The sequence below is a fragment of the Amia ocellicauda genome, chromosome 1, assembly GCF_036373705.1.
Source record: "Amia ocellicauda isolate fAmiCal2 chromosome 1, fAmiCal2.hap1, whole genome shotgun sequence".
Classification (NCBI taxonomy): Eukaryota; Metazoa; Chordata; class Actinopteri; order Amiiformes; family Amiidae; genus Amia; species Amia ocellicauda.
Genome location: NC_089850.1, coordinates 56,073,111 through 56,093,126, shown reverse-complemented (window position 1 = coordinate 56,093,126; position 20,016 = coordinate 56,073,111). Strand labels below are relative to the sequence as shown.

At 41.2% G+C, this 20,016-nt stretch overlaps 1 long non-coding RNA gene across 4 annotated transcripts; it reads right to left on the bottom strand.

Moving 5' to 3' along the window:
* Positions 1 to 3,097: 3,097 nt before the first annotated feature.
* LOC136753677 (uncharacterized) lies at positions 3,098 to 16,653 on the bottom strand. Of its 4 annotated transcripts, XR_010817455.1 has the most exons (8): positions 16,523 to 16,653; positions 11,589 to 11,649; positions 11,327 to 11,424; positions 10,203 to 10,306; positions 6,135 to 6,221; positions 5,055 to 5,360; positions 4,011 to 4,055; positions 3,098 to 3,739 (listed from the first exon to the last, which is right to left on the bottom strand). It is a non-coding gene; the product is annotated as an uncharacterized LOC136753677 (long non-coding RNA). The 4 variants fall into 4 exon arrangements; XR_010817461.1 differs by lacking the exon at positions 11,589 to 11,649 and having other exon boundaries at positions 16,523 to 16,603; XR_010817454.1 differs by lacking the exon at positions 16,523 to 16,653 and having other exon boundaries at positions 11,530 to 11,863.
* Positions 16,654 to 20,016: the final 3,363 nt, after the last annotated feature.

The window sequence follows — 20,016 nt, the reverse complement described above, 5'->3', positions numbered from 1 at the left end:
CTTATGTTTGGTATTCCATTGCTATAATGTGGAGGTATTGTTCACAATTTAGCTTTTTTAATATTGCATATATCCAAGTTAAGGCATAAGCTACTGTATTGTGTAAGTATGGTTTATTTTATCAGGGAACACTAGAGAGCAGAGTTCTCAATGCCTAGGTCACATCCAAACAATAGCATCACCCTGGCAATACATAGATCAGGGGTGATTTACAATAAATGGTATTCATATTGAGGTTTAAGGAACACAGTAAAAAAATGTAATTGATTTATAACACCTACTTAGAAAACTTTAAATACATACAGGTTCCTTTAACCTAGAAGATAATTTCAGTCAATACCCTTCACTTCAGCTGTGTGGTAATTGTTAGTGTTTAAAGTGGAGTCCAATTCAATTTCCCATTTCTCATAACACACCAACCTAGTTAAAGTATGTGAAGAGGTTTGGCACTAAACACCTACAAAACCTCAGGTGAAAGTGTATTTTAGCACATTAACCAAAACAAGAACCATAGAACTTCTTAGCTGTGTCATCAGGAAACAGCTAACCGTTACAGACTAAATTTAGTGCTGGCGAGTTTTCCACTTCATGAAACCGTTAATGGCAGTTGATTAGTTTATATTCCAAACTCCCAATTCAACATCCTGCAAAGTTGACTACTACCTCAGACCATAAGCTGACAAGCAAGAGCTTTGATGGATTTACTTGTGATGGTGCAGCTGTATACAGTAACCTCTACCATCCTTCATTAGCACTTCTGTGTTTACAAGTTTACTCCCTTGTTAAAAAACAAAGCACACACAGCCAAGATCAGTTTCACACATTTCTTTGCTAGGGTGAGTCACTTGTCAAAGAGTGGTAAATGCAATTGGTTCAAAATACACCCTAGTGCAAATGAACGAACAACTTCAAAGAATACAGGGTAGGTAAAGAAGTTTACATCAAGTACAAAGTTGAATCAAATGTGATGTGGTGAACTTCCCAGGAGATTAGGCAACAGTATTACAAGTAGTCAACCAGTGTCTTGCGAAGATGCCAGCAGAGGTAGGGAAAGTCAGGTTAGGTCATTGGCCCTGGTAGGGGTGGAAAATTAGACCACAAGGCAAAGCAGGGAGGTGTGAGGACAAAAATACCAATTGGAAATTGAACTTGAGCTGTGAGTGCACCTAGGAAGATATTGGTATCAGGTGCATACAAGTGGTAGAACAACCTATAGGAGGCAATTAAGGGATCCAGAGAGCAAGAGAGGGCCTAAGACAGATCCTTGGGGCACAACTCACAAAGGTTGTAGTGTGAAGAAAAAAAAAACATGGTAGGTTAGGTAGGAGAATCAGACAGGAGCAGTGCCAGAAACTCCAATACCTGGATAAGTGATCGACAGTGAAAGGCTGCAGATGGATGGATATAGATTAAGACAGGGAGGCAGCATGAAGTTAGTGACTTTGTGGTGTGGTGTGAGCAGTGCAAAAAAACTCAGGGTGCTAACGGTGAAAACCCAACAAGGGTTTAAGAAGGCACAAACTGCATATGTGGTCTGACCAGAAGAGCTGAGTTTTTGGTGAAAATAGGTGAGGAGGAGAGTGGGGGAGCCTCTGCTTCAGCGGGGAGGTGTGGATGTGGTGTAGAAGAGCACCAACTGCTGAGAAAGCAAAGTCGTCTGCAGAGAAGTAGGCGGGGGAACAGGGGAGAGCAGCGAAGAAGTTAATCTGGGTTACTGGCAGAAAGTATTTGAAAGCTGAGCAGAATGGAGGGAAACCATGGCGGTCAAGGGGTTGGGTCTCCTGAGGCAGATTGGAGGTAGCAGAGCAGAGAATGGTCCAAGGCTGAGGGGATGGCCAGGCAGGTCACAATCAAGGCTGGAGAGGAAAGCAATAGTAGCAGTCAAAAGGAAGCCAATAGGATGTAAGAGAGTGCGCAGTGGAGACACCAAGGAGGAGTCACATTCATCCAGAAAGGTTGAGTGAACCAGGAAGACCGTACAAGAGGGATCAAGTGCATGCAATTCAAAGCAGTTAAAGGAGATTGAGACGAGGTGGAGCAGATGCATGGCAATAGAGATTTAAAAGTGTTAGGGTTGAAATTAATGACAATGCATTCAGACCACACCCCTCTAGTGGCAAGACATGTGGGAGACCAGCAACCTCAATGGTCCTCCATCCATTGAGGACTGGCAGCAACTCCAACAACTTTACCCTGACAGGGTAGCAAGTGCTCACCTCCTTCTCTCCTTCCAGGCTATGGTAGAGAACAGGAAATTGAACTCTCTCTGGCTGGAACAGGACGTCAATTTATGTAGGTGCAAAAGCAACTTTTACAAACAGCTCTTCAATATTCGGAGGAGCAAAACATATGTAGCAACCAGGGATACATTATAACAAATTGGAGACCTGGAAAAAAAAAAAATGCCACTCCACCAGCTGGAGGAAAGCACAGTCTGCTGCCATCAGAGGAGCAGGACAAAGCAGTAGCACCATCCTGACCTGGGCAAGCCCTCCAGCCTGAGATTACAGCAGTGGCACCATCCCCACCCTCCACAAAACTAGATCTTCCCATCTGAGGACTCTGGAGGAAAATGACAGCTCTTGCTTCTGGGACAACAAGAAGTTACAGAACCTCTACAGGAGAGAACCTGCTAGTGCAAAGGGAGGTTATGCAGGAAACAAAAGACATCTGCAGCAATTTATCAGGCAGATCTGGACAAGATAGGGCAACAGCTCCTTCCTGCCTTTCACCCAGTAAGGAGGGCAGAGTGGTTTACCTTCTAGAACAGTTCCCTTCTCCCCACAGCCTCTTCATTTATTCCAGCATTCCCTGGCATTGAAACACTTAATTTACATTACCCCCAAGGCTGAAGGTGTCCACCCAGATTGGCTGGTTGGCCAACCAATGAAAACATGGAATACAACTGTGTTCCCACCCTGGGCAATTACTCAATCAGTCACACCTGAGGGACAGCATTCCAGCATGGAAACTAATTAGCAAACCTGTCTGTACTGACAGTTTGCATCCACACATACATATATTACATATAACAGAATAGGACATATTAAGTTGATAATAACTAACACTAAGACTCACTTACAAATCATAAACCAGGACAGATATAATAATTTTATTTCTCAAATCCTGAAATGAACACAATTAATGCTTATGTGTTTAATATTAAATTTGCATTCACATTTAACATTACTTCTTAGAGACGGAGGCAGGATTTTATACTGCAGTGTAGCTGATGATGACATGATGGTGAACAGTTGCACAGTTCTGTGGTTAAAAAAGAGCAAACAGTTTGCACAGCCCACACTTTGCAAAAGCTGAATAATATATTATTACATACCACATATTCTCACATACATTTTATGCACCAATATAAATCTATAAACTATACAACATACCATATGTATTACAAGTTCTTTCTTGCATGACTTGCAACATTTATTTTAATGATATATACTTATATTAAAGTAGTTTAGTGAAGAAGTGTAATCCTTATCCCACATTCATATTGCACATATTGTTTCTTTTAGGAGCTGGAGATTAGGGAGGCAATTCCTTCCTCTCACATTCCAGGCATTTTCTCCACTGCTTCAGATAAAGTGCTCCATGATTTCCAAAATCTCTCCTGCGATTCCTCAGTGAGTCATTTTTTCTTTCTTTTCACTTTCACTTCATTTCCAGAAGTGCAGCACAAGAGTGCTTAGAATGCAACTGTATGGGGTGACCTGACTGAAAGTGTGACCTGTGAATACAAAATAGAAAACTTTAAGAAGAAGTTAATCTCTGAATCTATGAAGTGTTTACAGCCACAGCTTACTGTCAGAACCAGCCACAACCAAAAAGGGAAGTAGCAAGAAAACTGTCAACACCCAGAAATTAATTTCCATAGGCTATATAGAAACATACAGTATTTCCAGCATGGGATAGCAACTGAGGTGTTCACATTTAAACATACTTGGGCAATCAAGTCACATACAGGACATAGGAATCCTATTAAAGAAGGAGAAACATACATGCACCATTCGGACTGCTTCTCGTTTCTTCGTCATTCCTCGACTCTGAATATAAAAATAAAAGAAAAAAAACAGATCTGTAGATGTTGTAGACTTTGTTTTTATATGCAACTTTAACACAAAAGATAAATAAGGATTCAAAAGAATAAAAATTGTGAATTTACTTTGCAGTATCTGCAACATTTGTTATTTTCCTATGTCATGTATTTTGAAAACCTTAAAAAAATCATGTCATATGAAATGTTCCTTCTCATTTAAAAACCTAGTTATCTGTAGAAAACAGAAGTGGTCAGCTTTTGTATTTTTAAACAATGTGTCTCAGAGCAATTTGCAGTAAGTCCATATATAAACAGTATATATATATATATATATATATATATATATATATATATATATATATATATATATATATATATAGTATACACACAGTGCATACATTTATATTCACTACATGGCCAAAAGTATGTGGACACCTGCTCGTCGAACATCTTATTCCAACATCATGGGTATTAATATGGAGTTTGTCCCTCCTTTGCTGCTATAACAGCCTCCACTCTTCTGGGAAGGCTTTCCACGAGATGTGGGACCACTGCTGGAGGGATTTGCTTCCATTCACACACAAGAGCCTGATGGTGCAGCATGATTCATCACTCCAGAGAACACATTTCCACTGCTCCAGAGTCCAATGGGGCCGAGCTTTACACCACTCCAGCCGATACTTGGCATTGCGCATGGTGATCTTCGGCGTGTGTGGCTGCTCGCCCCTGGAAACCCATTTCATGACGCTCCCAACGAACAGCTCTTGTGCTGACGTTGCTTCCACAGGCAGTTTGGAACTTGGTAGAGAGTCTATCCTGATGTCCCCCAGTACACATGAATAAGAGGCCATTAAATAGATTATTTTACACTGCAATTTCTGATCTGCTACCTTTAGGATGCATTTGATCCGGTTCAGAAATGGCAGTGTAAATGCGCCTAATGATTAAATGTGTTCCCACGCTTCATTCACGCACTGGAAGACGGGAATAACTTGTTTACACCCACCTGTCAGCTCAGTGATGTAATCCTCAAAGTCGTGCGGCTTGCTGACAGAGCAGGTGTGTGCTCCGAAATCCTCCGTGGAGACTTTTTCAATAATCAATGTTATCTTACCAGGTGTGTAACTGAACGTGTATCCAGCTGTGCAGTTGCTGAAGTCTTTGTGCTTTATGTAACGGCACAGGGAGACATAATTAGGACTCTGCCACTGCAGAGACAGCTCCGAAATAGGATGTTGGTCTTCATAATGATATTCACATGGGAGTTCCACTTTCTTCCCAATGGCTGACTGAACACGGCTATTCACGTTAGCTGGAAGAATAAAAACAAGGCAAAATAAAGGTATAACCGAAACCAGACATACACCACTCAGACTGGCCTGAAGAGACATTGCAGATGCTGTGGAAGGCATGCAGGGCTACATCACCCAATCACTCTCTAACATGGGATTATCATTAAAACGCTGTGGAAGTTTGATTCCTGTTGACCATGCAATTGCTGAAAGCGGGGGATTGAACGAATAGTAAAGACTCCTTCAAACACGGGTTAATATCCTTTAGTGTGCCTTGTGGGGTACTGTTGACACCAATACAATGTACTCTGCTTCATGTTGGTATATTTATGTTTTTCTGACTTAAACCCTGACCCCAGCTCAGTTAACTGTTTTATGTAAAGGTACATAAGACAAGTTGCTTTCCTGGCTGTGGTACTGTGACTACAGACATGGCATGGAGAGGACAGAGAGGTCACCTGAATGCTTCTACAGTCACCTCAGACTGGTTTCTTAGAAAGCTTAAGCACTTCAAGGGGCTTGGATGAGCAGAGACAACCGCAGACAGCTGTGCGGTAACTACAGGAAATTGGAGTCAACAGCACGTTTAACATGGGGAGGTGTGGATTAGGTTACATCTCTTCACATGAACTATTCAGAAAAATAATCAGAGTCTGAATCAACACTATGTGTGGTATTTTGTTTCCAAACTCCTAAAAGCTGATCACAGATCTCTTTATAACAGTTATGCAGGACACAGATGACTCTATCACTCAAATACTCTGTGTCCTGCTGTCTCAACTCTCATCACTCACCTTTAACAGGCTGAAGGAAAAGGCACGTCAGAAATAGTCTCCAAATGAAGCCAGACATTTTCTTAAGGCATATACTAGCATGAGAAACTGTACATGCCAACAAAAGAAGAGAAAAATGACCAGAATTAAAAGATCTACTATTGCCAAAGGTATCTAACAAGCTTCATCATGCTTGCACACTGGTGTGTCACAAGGAATTCTGGGCCCCCTGAAAGTTATGATGTCTGCCCCCCCACCACCACCCCTCACTTAATGTTGACATTGGTACTATAACAAGATCAATACAGTGCCGACAATCCTCTTGATTTGCCATCATCGTATTTACTTTGAGAGCGTCCTCTAAAGGTTATTTCATAAGCTAAGATAACCCAACCAAAACATTTTTGTGTGTTGTGTAACCCCTCAGTAAATGCAGTACAGTCTAGAGTGGGTCCTTTGGCATAGCGGGCTTCACACTCTACTGCGCTGTGGTGCCTGTGGGGCATGGTTTGAATCCTGAGCGAGGAGATCGGACTGCACTGGCTACACATGCAATATGCCACATTGACACTACAGATAATTATTCTGTACTTTTTAATAATGCAGTGTCTCACACACTCATAAACATTGTCAACTTAGAAATGAGCCAACCATGCCTTGTTTCACACTTCAGATAAATATTGAATTTCTCTTTGAAAATACACTCACCTAAAGGATTATTAGGAACACCATACTAATACTGTGTTTGACCCCCTTTCGCCTTCAAAACTGCCTTAATTCTACGTGGCATTGATTCAACAAGGTGCTGAAAGCATTCTTTAGAAATGTTGGCCCATATTGATAGGATAGCATCTTGCAGTTGATGGAGATTTGTGGGATGAACATCCAGGGCACGAAGCTCCCGTTCCACCACATCCCAAAGATGCTCTATTGGGTTGAGATCTGGTGACTGTGGGGGCCAGTTTAGTACAGTGAACTCATTGTCATGTTCAAGAAACCAATTTGAAATGATTCGATCTTTGTGACATGGTGCATTATCCTGCTGGAAGTAGCCATCAGAGGATGGGTACATGGTGGTCATAAAGGGATGGACATGGTCAGAAACAATGCTCAGGTAGGCCGTGGCATTTAAACGATGCCCAATTGGCACTAAGGGGCCTAAAGTGTGCCAAGAAAACATCCCGCACACTATTACACCACCACCACCAGTCTGCACAGTGGTAACAAGGCATGATGGATCCATGTTCTCATTCTGTTTACGCCAAATTCTGACTCTACCATCTGAATGTCTCAACAGAAATCGAGACTCATCAGACCAGGCAACATTTTTCCAGTCTTCAACTGTCCAATTTTGGTGAGCTTGTGCAAATTGTAGCCTCTTTTTCCTATTTGTAGTGGAGATGAGTGGTACCCGGTGGGGTCTTCTGCTGTTGTAGCCCATCCGCCTCAAGGTTGTACGTGTTGTGGCTTCACAAATGCTTTGCTGCATACCTCGGTTGTAACGAGTGGTTATTTCAGTCAAAGTTGCTCTTCTATCAGCTTGAATCAGTCGGCCCATTCTCCTCTGACCTCTAGCATCAACAAGGCATTTTCGCCCACAGGACTGCCGCATACTGGATGTTTTTCCCTTTTCACACCATTCTTTGTAAACCCTAGAAATGGTTGTGCGTGAAAATCCCAGTAACTGAGCAGATTGTGAAATACTCAGACCGGCCCGTCTGGCACCAACAACCATGCCACGCTCAAAATTGCTTAAATCACCTTTCTTTCCCATTCAGACATTCAGTTTGGAGTTCAGGAGATTGTCTTGACCAGGACCACACCCCTAAATGCATTGAAGCAACTGCCATGTGATTGGTTGGTTAGATAATTGCATTAATGAGAAATTGAACAGGTGTTCCTAATAATCCTTTAGTTGAGTGTAGCTTGTGTTGCTCAGCTCACCTCTCAAAACCTCGGCTTACGTAGAACTAATACTTGTGTAGTCGGGGAAGATTGTGAAACCAATTGTTTCCCAGAATTCTGCCTACGTTCTTTGACCTTTTTTCTTTTCTTTTTTGGGCACCAGATTTTACTTTTGGTAGTGGCATCTTGCCAGACATCAGTACCAGTACACCAGTATCTTCACCTGTCAGTGCTACAATTTCATTTTCCCTCTGGCCTGAATGTGCAGTTGTGCAGGACCACATACAGTGAGGGAAAAAAGTATTTGATCCCCTGCTGATTTTGTACGTTTGCCCACTGACAAAGAAATTATCAGTCTATAAATGTAATGGTAGGTGTATTTTAACAGTGAGAGACAGAATAACAGCAAAAAAAATCTGAAAAACGCATTTAAAAAAAGTTATAAATTGATTTGCATGTTAATGAGGGATATAAGTATTTGTTCCCTTATCAATCAGCAAGATTTCTGGCTCCCAGGTGTCTTTTATACAGGTAACGAGCTGAGATTAGGAGCACTCTCTTAAAGGGAGAGCTCCTAATCTCAGCTCGTTACCTGTATAAAAGACACCTGTCCACAGAAGCAATCAATCAATCAGATTCCAAACTCTCCACCATGGCCAAGACCAAAGAGCTGTCCAAGGATGTCAGGGACAAGATTGTAGACCTACACAAGACTGGAATGGGCTACAAGACCATCGCCAAGCAGCTTGGTGAGAAGGTGACAACAGTTGGTGCGATTATTCGCAAATGGAAGAAACACAAAATAACTGTCAGTCTCCCTCGGTCTGGGGCTCCATGCAAGATCTCACCTCGTGGAGTTTTCTATGATCATGAGAACGGTGAGGAATCAACCCAGAACTACACGGGAGGATCTTGTTAATGATCTCAAGGCAGCTGGGACCATAGTCACCAAGAAAACAATTGGTAACACACTACGCCGTGAAGGACTGAAATCCTGCAGCGCCTGCAAGGTCCCCCTGCTCAAGAAAGCACATGTACAGGCCCGTCTGAAGTTTGCCAATGAACATCTGAATGATTCAGAGGAGAACTGGGTGAAAGTGTTGTGGTCAGATGAGACCAAAATCAAGCTCTTTGGCATCAACTCAACTCGCCGTGTTTGGAGGAGGAGGAATGCTACCTATGACCCCAAGAACACCATCCCCACCATCAAACATGGAGGTGGAAACATCATGCTTTGGGGGTGTTTTTCTGCTAAGGGGACAGGACAACTGCACCACATCAAAGGGACGATGGTCGGGGCCATGTACCGTCAAATCTTGGGTGAGAACCTCTTTCCCTCAGCCAGGGCATTGAAAATGGGTCATGGATGGGTATTCCAGCAAGACAATGACCCAAAACACACAGCCAAGGCAACAAAGGAGTGGCTCAAGAAGAAGCACATTAAGGTCCTGGAGTGGCCTAGCCAGTCTCCAGACCTTAATCCCATAGAAAATCTGTGGAGGGAGCTGAAGGTTCGAGTTGCCAAACGTCAGCCTCGAAACCTTAATGACTTGGAGAGGATCTGAAAAGAGGAGTGGGACAAAATCCCTCCTGAGATGTGTGCAAACCTGGTGGCCAACTACAAGAAACGTCTGACCTCTGTGATTGCCAACAAGGGTTTTTCCACCAAGTACTAAGTCGAAGGGGTCAAATACTTATTTCCCTCATTAACATGCAAATCAATGTATAACTTTTTTGAAATGCGTTTTTCTGGATTTTTTTGTTGTTATTCTGTCTCTCACTGTTAAAATACACCTACCATTAAAATTATAGACTGTTCATTTCTTTGTCAGTGGGCAAACATACAAAATCAGCAGGGGATCAAATACTTTTTTTCCTCACTGTATGTGACTTGGGACAAACCATTTACCAGAGGGAGGATGGGGGTGGGCAGAGCGATGCACCAACTTATTTTGAGAAAGTGAGTTGTTGTTTACTCATTATCAATTTCTTCAAAACATATATTCAATTTACAGATGAACACTATTGAGTTATGTATACCCACAACAGAGGGCCCCTGTCAAGCCACGGGCAGGGTGACTTATTTCCCATTTACACCCCATTTGTGACACTCCTGCTTGTAAGCACTGCAATTAAAAAAGAACTGTCAGCTTATCAGTTGGTTAAAAACTACCTTTGACTTACCACGACTCTGTGGTTTGCTGGCTCTGCTTGCATTCATTTTCAGTGTTAAAATTGCTTGGTTTTTTTCAGGCTTTCTCTGTTTCTTGAGTTCCTTTGGAAGGTGTCTGATGGAATACAAATGCAACAGCAGAGCATTATCATTTGGATAGATTTTCAGCAGCCAAACATGCAAACAAACAATCACCACAAAAGACAGAACTAGATATAAAAATGGCACACTATCAGTTCTTGTCCACATTGCAGCGGTGGAAAAAAAAGACTGCCTGCTCGAGGGAAATATCTGTGAAGTAAAGGAATAAACGCATCCAGACATATACCAATCGGACTGGCCTGACGAGACCCTGGAGATGCTGTGGAAGGCATGCAGGGATACCAAGGTTGCAACATCACACAATCCCTATCTCTCTATCAGATGGGCATCACCCAACACTTCACCGGTGCGCGGGATAATTAAAACGCTTCCGATGTTTTAGTCTTGTTGACGGTGCGGTTGCTGAATCTCTGCTTTATGTTGGTATATTTGTGTTTTTCTGACTCGAACCCTGAACCCAGCTCTAGCCCCAGAGTTAACTGTTATATGTTAAGGTACATAAAACAAGTTGCTCTCCTGTCCATTGTACCGTGTCTGGTCAGTAAAAAGAAAAGCAATCTACATGACACTGTAATGTTGTCTGTGTTTATATCATCTGCAGTGTTAGATATCTAATGTACAGACTCTTCACAAGCCTGGAGAGGATAGAGAGGAGGTCACCTGTCATCCAACCCTGAACACTTCTACAGTCGCCTCTCGGACTGGTTTCTTAGAAAGCTTAAGCAGGTCAAGGACTTGGATGAGCAGAGACAACAGCAGATGTGCGGTAACTACAGGAGTCAACAGCACGTTTAACATGGGGAGGTGTGGATTAGGTCACATCTCTTCACATGAACCGTTCAGAAAAATAATCTGAATTTTGTCATTTAAATTGAGTCTGAATCTATTGAATACTTTAATCAACATTAGGCTGCACTTTGTTTTAAAACTCCTAAAAGCTGATCACAGATCTCTTTATAACAGTTATGCAGGACACAGATGACTCCATCACTCAGATACTCTGTGAGCTGCTGTCTTGACTCTTGTCACTCACCTTTATCAGGCTGAGGTAAAGGCAAGTCAGAATTAGTCTCCATATGAAGCAAGACATTTTCTTCAGGCATATCCTAGCATTAGAAAAGCAATCCACAACTGTCAAAAAAAGAAGAGAAGAGAAAAATGACCAGAATTAAAAAGGAAATACGATCGAAGAACTGGCAGCATATCAGTTTGCTTTCTCATTGCCATGTGACTTACAGCAAAGACTTTGGCTTGCTGCCTTGCTTGCACTGATTCCCAGTATTAAAATCCCTTACTGTGAAAAGCTTCTTCTGTTTCTTGAGTTCCTTTGGAAGTAGTTTGATTTCAACATCGAGGCTGAGAGAAAAAAATGCAACAGCAGCACAATTATAAAGACGCCCTATCGTTTGGATGGATCGTCAGCTGCCAAACATGCAAGCAAACAAACAAACAAACAGTCACCACAAAAACAGAAATAGATATAAAATCAGTTCTTGTCACATTGCAGCAGTGAAAAAATGTACTGCCTGCTTGAAGGAAATATCTGTGAAGTGAAGATTAGTCTCATGCTGATTTGCAGTTTGCATTTTTTCTGTAGCTCCCACTGAGCAAGCCTAGACATGAGAAATATTCTTATGTTGCCAGAAAAATTTGATTAGCTGCTCAACAAGACTTTCCTGCTTCCTACAATAACTTCCAAAGATGCAATATTTAACACAGAACAATAGTGAATGTGGCTAATTGTATCAATGCTTCAAACAAACAACTGTGACTAGAATGAAATAAAACTTAATTTTGTTACACAAAACATCTGAATCTTCCTTCCATCAAGATGATATACAGATGAAAAGCTATAAACAGTGCATTTTCTGTTGAGATGAAAAGCAAAAACCTGTCCATTGAACTCCTCAACTTACACAGGTTAATAAACAAAGAAAGCAAATCTGGAGCTGGCTGAGCCCACATCACATCCAAATTCCGGACCTTTTCAATACGATTTCGGCTTTGCTTATTCATGTATAAAATCCTGACAGAGAAAGCCTTCGATGACTGTGCAGCCAGCAGGGCTATCACGTTTCAAGGGAGCTTAAATGTCACTTTCATTGATGGGGGGGTGTCAGTTTCTCTGGGCTTATTCAGGTGTCTTTTCCCCTTCTTCCTCTTCCGTCCATCAATCAGACGCTGACTGAACAAGGACGATGTGGGGTATTTCCAAAATGCAGGACTAGGGGCGGCTGTGAAATGGAAAACTCTTGAGAAATCCACCATGCATCCAGATCTTGATGTCCAGCGGGGGGTTTCCAGACTCATACCTCCATGGCTGAAGCCACTATGGCTGCTGCAGCACCTCATTTCAGGTGAGTGGAAATACCAATGGAAATAGTCAATATTTCTGCATGCACTATTTGAAAACTTTCACTTTGACTTCTCTCTGTTGGTGCCCCACAGTCTCTTCACTTCTCTATTGTGAAGTGTTTGCATATGGGACCCATTGCAAGGAAGTGTGTGGCCAGACACAGTTTGATAGCCTCCTGACACAGTCTTCCATGTTCTCAAAAGGAAACAATAGGTTCTGTCATACTGTAGATCAAAACACTCTAGTGAGGTCATGATTTCCAAACCATTGTACATGATTTTATTTAAATACCAACATAGTAATATACTCTCATATAAGATATCCTCCTCCAAGCAAGATGTTTGAAATGATAACACCCTGTGGTTATTAAATCATTGTTTTTTGCTGATAGGTTTCCTAGCTCTGAGACCAGAATGTGACTTCATCTGTGACAAACACTGCCTCACCGCCTGTCCACAGGGCTCTTATTTTGCATCTGGAAACTGTCTGGAATGTCCAGTTGGCTTCTAGTAAGTTTGCACAAATGTGATTCTGTATAACTCTGAAAATATGCATTCATATTGCTTGTTTTTTGGTGCCTGGGATAGAAAACATGTGTCTTAATCACAGTTATGCATGGTGGTGGATGTGTGTGTGTGTGGGGGGTGGGGCGGAGATTGATTTAATCTGTTTGTGTGCTTTCGAAAAAGCTAATTGCATGCTTAAGAGAGTTAAGAAAAATAGGACTGTATAATACAATTACATCTATACCAGTAAAAAAGTAAAATATTATATAGCAATTTATTCATCTGGAGTCAGTCAACTAGAATTCTTTACGTGCAGTGTAATTAAAGAATGAAAAAAATAAACGGTATGAATAGTATCTGCAATGACTCTATGTATATATTGTATATATAAACACAAATAAACTCAAACATTTATTTCTTAACCCAGCTGTACAGGAGATACATCTGCACCAAAGAAATGTCCAGCTGGCTCATACAACTACAACACAGGGAAAGGGGATATCAAGGATTGCCAGGTACAATATAGAAATATATAAGGTTCTACTGCAAAGCATGCACAAAGCATTTGTGAAGCCACAACACGTACAACCTTGAGGCGGATGGGCTACAACAGCAGATGCCCAATTGGCACTAAGGGGCCTAAAGTGTGCCAAGAAAACATCCCCCACACCATTACACCACCACCACCAGCCTGCACAGTGGTAACAAGGCATGATGGATCCATGTTCTCATTCTGTTTACGCCAAATTCTGACTCTACCATCTGAATGTCTCAACAGAAATCGAGACTCATCAGACCAGGCAACATTTTTCCAGTCTTCAACTGTCCAATTTTGGTGAGCTTGTGCAAATTGTAGCCTCTTTTTCCTATTTGTAGTGGAGATGAGTGGTACCCGGTGGGGTCTTCTGCTGTTGTAGCCCATCCGCCTCAAGGTTGTACGTGTTGTGGCTTCACAAATGCTTTGCTGCATACCTCGGTTGTAACGAGTGGTTATTTCAGTCAAAGTTGCTCTTCTATCAGCTTGAATCAGTCGGCCCATTCTCCTCTAACCTCCAGCATCAACAAGGCATTTTCGCCCACAGGACTGCCGCATACTGGATGTTTTTCCCTTTTCACACCATTCTTTGTAAACCCTAGAAATGGTTGTGCGTGAAAATCCCAGTAACTGAGCAGATTGTGAAATACTCAGACCGGCCTGTCTGGCACCAACAACCATGCCACGCTCAAAATTGCTTAAATCACCTTTCTTTCCCATTCAGACATTCAGTTTGGAGTTCAGGAGATTGTCTTGACCAGGACCACACCCCTAAATGCATTGAAGCAACTGCCATGTGATTGGTTGGTTAGAAAATTGCATTAATTAGAAATTGAACAGGTGTTCCTAATAATCCTTTAGGTGAGTGTATATATATATATATATATATATATATATATATATGTATATATATATATATATATATGTATTTGCATTCCAAATATATCCCAAGAGCTGAAAAGAAGAACAACACATCAAATAAATAATACAGCTATGTGGATCGAGCAGTGGATTGATATTAGTTGAGGATGATGAGGATGATAAAAACAAACACACGCACACTAAGATTAAGACACTATGTGCAAAATGTACAGTTTTCATAAGCATTGTCTGGTATTTACAATAAGTGCCATATGTTTAGAAGACCAGTGTAACTGAGTCATGTGAACCATTCAAAACCTTCAATTCAGCAGCATAAACAAAAGCCAATGCAAGCACAAGAAGGACAGAAATCAGGAAAAAGGGAAATGTTCTTACAAAACCTTACTTCTCCAGAGACAGAAATAAATAATGATATCATATGATGATAAAATCAGCCTAATCATGCAGTTTAGCTGAAATACAACCCAGCATCATATGTTTATCTGCACCACATCTGAGTCATTTCAGTTGTGTACATTATAACATTTGAACCGGATTTGTCTGCGGTTTGGTTCAGTATGTTTCAGTACAGTTTACGGGTCTAGGCTGAGGGTGTGTGTGTGTGGGAGGGGGTGTTGAGAAGGGGTCTAAAAAATGCACACTTTACAGTGACTTCTCTTTAAAGGGGAGAAACATTTTATATTTAGATTTGACATGCATTCCATCGTATATTTATATAGATGTACACCTCATAAAACTGCTGTAAACTAGTTAAATTGTATGCTTCTGGTGTTTGAATAATTGCTTTAACCTAATAGAGTGTCTTTGCACGGTTTTAGTCTAAATTGGGCAAAGATAGTATCAAGTTGGGTGATTCATTTTGCTAGAGACTGGAGCTGAAGTGGATTGGTTTCTTCTGTTGCCTCAGCCCTGTCCCCATGGTTCTATCAGCACGGAGCTAGGCGCTGTCTGCAGACCCTGCCCACTGGGAACCTCCTGTGACTCGACCTCTGGAGACATCCGGCCCTGTGCCCCTGGGCGGTTCTCTCCAGAGGGCGCCCTACACTGCTTGCCCTGCCCTCCCGGCTTCATCTGTCCCGATGGATCCCTCAGAAAGGTTTGTGTGCAACGGGGAGGACGAGTCGGTTTTAAAACCTCAATATAGTCTCGCGAATGGTTTCAGTTTAATGTGGTATGTTTCCACTTCCTGCACATCAAAGAAACGGGTTCAGTCAAACTAACCAGGCTTCAGAAATAGTGTTTTCATCCCAATTTTGAAAATCTTGTGTTTATTATCAACAATGGATTGTACATTTTAATGAGATAGTAAAAGTATTTGTTAGCAAAACAAATGTTGGACTGAAAACAAGTCAGTTTCATTTTTATTATTATATTTCTTAGGGGCTATCCAAGGTGACTTACAATTGTAACAATTTAGCACATTATTTATACATACAATATGGCATTTTAAATACTGCAGTCATACTGGAAGAATGATCAAGAGATTTCAGGCATTGCTCTGGGAACATTTAACAAACACAGAAAATATATGATCTCAGTCATTTTGGTTTTGAATATTTGGTATTTTAGTTCTGTTAATTAACTATCCATTATACTTTATTGATGCCAGAAAAAATACAATACATAATTACTTATAAGCTGAAACATTTCCAATGCATTTGTATTTAAACCGCTTTCTATTTTATTTAGCTAAGTAGCAAGACATTACCTTGTACTCATTTGTAGTTTTCATCTTCGTGACTCAGTCTGCTCGATCGCTTGTGTTTAAACAGTTGCAAAGCTCAGGGGAGAATTAGCTTTTCTTTTTATCTTGTTAACAGTTTGCTGACCACAAACTGTGTTGCTTTGCGTTCTTATTTGCTTATCTATTCACAAATCTTACACAAGCTATGAATACTGCCCCAACTGCAGATATTATTAATAAAGCAATAATGCCAAGAACGAACTCACCCTAGATGAGGAGAAAGCAAGCTCCCTGCTGGGGACCTCACGGTGCCCTTTCCTGCAATGTTTGCAAAGCAGATTTCAGTTTCACTCACGCAGCATCACTGTTCCCCAGGAAACACAAAGCCTTGTTCGTTAGTGATGCAGCAAATGTGCTGACGGCCTCTAACGCGTCTCACTGTGATCTTCTGGTCATGTATGCAATTGGGACTGAAGAGGGAAAACAACAGATGGGACTCTGCATTAACCATTGCAGAGGGGTTGGGCACCAGGTGTACATAAAGAATATAAGAACATAAGAACATAAGAAAGTGTCCAATCGAGAGGAGGCCATTCGCCCCATCGTGCTCGTTTGGTGTCAATTAATAACTGAGTGATCCAAGGATCCTATCCAGTCAGCTTCAGTCACATCGCTGGGGAGTTTGTTCAGATTGTGACGCCTCTCTGTGTGAAAGGAAATAGCTGGGTACAGATCTCGTTCTGCAGAAACAGGTTTTGCCTTTCAAACTAGCAGACACTCAGAAGTCGGTATAACTGTTGTTTGCTTGACTGCATAAGTTACACAAGAACCCTGAAACAAATGGTACCTCCTGCTCAGAAATTGGTAAATCTCCTAGCCAATTCTCCTCTTACACCAATATCACCAACACCGTACACTGTGTTCCCTCCCAACCGATACTCCCACCAAAACTACATGTATATATTTGTCTTTATTTCTGCCAATGCATTTAGAGTTGCTTCATCGAGTGATAGGTGGCTCTTCGCATACTCACATTTGTTGCACAATCAATGTACTTACTAATATTCATGTCTGGGGTTATCTATTGTGCATGATCGACAGTTTGTTATTTGTTATTTTTATCTATTTGAATTGTGTGGCACATTTCTTACAAATCAGAATATACTGTAACACATCTGATTGCATGGCAGTGTTGGGGGGAGGCAGATATATGTTACACAGATGCCACTGGTTACAGCTGTGCAACAGAGATCTCTCCCCCCACCTTAAGAGCCTCACAGCTATCTTTAAAATCAGTGGCGGACAATGGTCTGTAGGAACTGTAAAAGAAATACACAATTAAGAAAGATCTCTGCTGATGTGAATGGAGGAACACTGCACAGTAGCCGAAATGAAGAAAGCACAGCTATAAACAGCTCTGGAAAGATTGCTACTGATGTACATTTTTGGGATATGATTCTTTGCTCTTGCCTCCAAAGGAGAATAGAAAAAAGTCCCCTTTTGCTGTGGATTACTCACAGGGAATATCCACGGACTGGAAATAAATTCTGTTAACTGTATCTGGCTTCCCTAATCGAAATATCGTTTTATGTCATCCCACACAACTCAGAATAAACCCAGACGGCAGTGCCACTTGTAAGGTGTTATAATTGTTGAAGTGACATTCATACTTCACTTTATATGTGTTGCAGTGCCACGGGCATTTCCCTGATCAGCGTGTTTTGTTCTGCACTGGTTTTGTGTATTATTCTAGTTCAGGTGTCAGTCCTGGATTAATTTGTGTGAGTCCACATACTGCTGTTCTTACGTGACCTTCGCTAGTCAAGGTTTCTAGTGAGAAAGTAATCCTTACCCATTTTGATCTACACTGAGAGACCAGCAGCTGTTCAGCAGGAAAATGTTCATCTTCAAAACGTCCATGCTGCAAAAGAGACTCCTTTGTAGAACGAATAGATTCGATATTTTTATATTTTTTGTGACTAACTCACATTTACAGCTTTAGTTGCTTAGCCAAAAAAAGCAATCCTTCTGGAAGTGAACCTGAAATATCTCATTTCAGGCCAGGAATAATAACATTACAGTCAGGTAAAGATAGGGCAGAACAAAGCACAGCAAACCAGTAAATATTTCCTAGTTCTTGTCTAAATATCAGTAATTCATAACAGATTAACCACTGGTGCATATTGACAGCAGGATCAGTCTTATACCCAAAATAGAAGTAATCTCCCACTGTTACTTATGCACTGTTTTATGATCAGGTTATAGCATGAAGTTCACCAGTAGATGATTTTGCTCCAACAGTCTCCGTTTGGCCCGATGTTTGCTGTCCTTGTGTAACGTCCTTGTTTGGTTCCAGAGCTGTGGCCCAGGACAGGAGCCTGATCCCTCCCAGACCCGCTGCTCGGACTGTCCCGAGGGCTTCTATTCCACGCTGGCCACTGACCGCTGCCTGCCCTGTCCAGCAGGCAAGACCAGCCCCTTTATGATGTGAAGATCATGCATTTGTTCCTTAGTCTCCTCATAATGTTGCTCTTAAAGGACTGTAAGGTTGGGTGGCTACAGCAGTGGCAATATCACTGAGGGACTTTATATACATTATATACATTATATACATTAAAATAACTTTAATATGTTATGAAATTATATTAGACAGTCAATCTCTATACAGAATACAGTAAGTGATCATACATTGAGTGTGCCAGTTCCAGGCGTGATCTTTAAGGGGTTTGTCAGATTGTCAACTCATGATCTGAATGTGTTCTTTCAAAGGCTTTGAGAGTAAAAAGGTACGCAGGCAACAGGCTTCTCAAACCGAGGGCTGGTTGGTTGAAGTGGAGTGTAGCAAAGCATGTCATGAAGCTTGTTAAAGCATGCACAGCAGTTGCAAGCTGACACTACAAGCTTGCACGACTTCAGATTAATGCTTGCCAGCAACTTGTGACAACTGTGGAAGGATCTAGAAGCTTAGGTCATTGAGCTCAAATATCTTTATGGAGTTTGTCATGATACCTTTCTTCTCATCCTTTTATTTTTAATTATTCCTTTAAAGAATAGCCTTTGAACAGTCATTTTATATCCGAAAACGGTATTATTATTATTATTATTATTATTAATTGTATTGTATGAATGCCTGCCAGCTGTTCCAGTTATATTTAATTAATGAATAACAAAATAAAAACAGAGTTTGTTGTTCTTCCTTTGAGGATGGGAATGCCATGACCCCACAATTACATTTATACAATATTGTTTCTGGCACAAACTGAGAAGTTACAATCAGTTGCAATCTGAATGGAAACTGACACATTTTTTAAACCATATTGTTTCAGTTTGGAGGGGAGAATTGTACTGTTTTACTAACTGTGTTGTCTAGTGTTCCAGTTAAAAACACAGAGAGCTTATTTTGTATGTAGCTCTTGAAAAGCTTACATAATTGTGTCTGTGTTTTGTGTTTGACATGGAAAGTACCCTGCTGGTCTATTTAACTCTATTTATCTGATCCAGGCTGCGGTGCTATTAATGTGCATTAATAAGTCATAGTATCACATTAATAATTTGGAAGGCCTTTACTTGAGTTGAATTGTAATTGACACATGATACATTAAGGCCCCGTGTTTATTACAGTGCGTGCAGTAGGGGAAGCATAATTTCCTGTTTGTGATTGCTTTGTTCCATCAGCACATGCAAAATGCATTTGTTTGTTTTTCCACTTTGGCCTTCTTTTCATATACCAGTATATTCTTACCTCAGTTCAATGATTTGG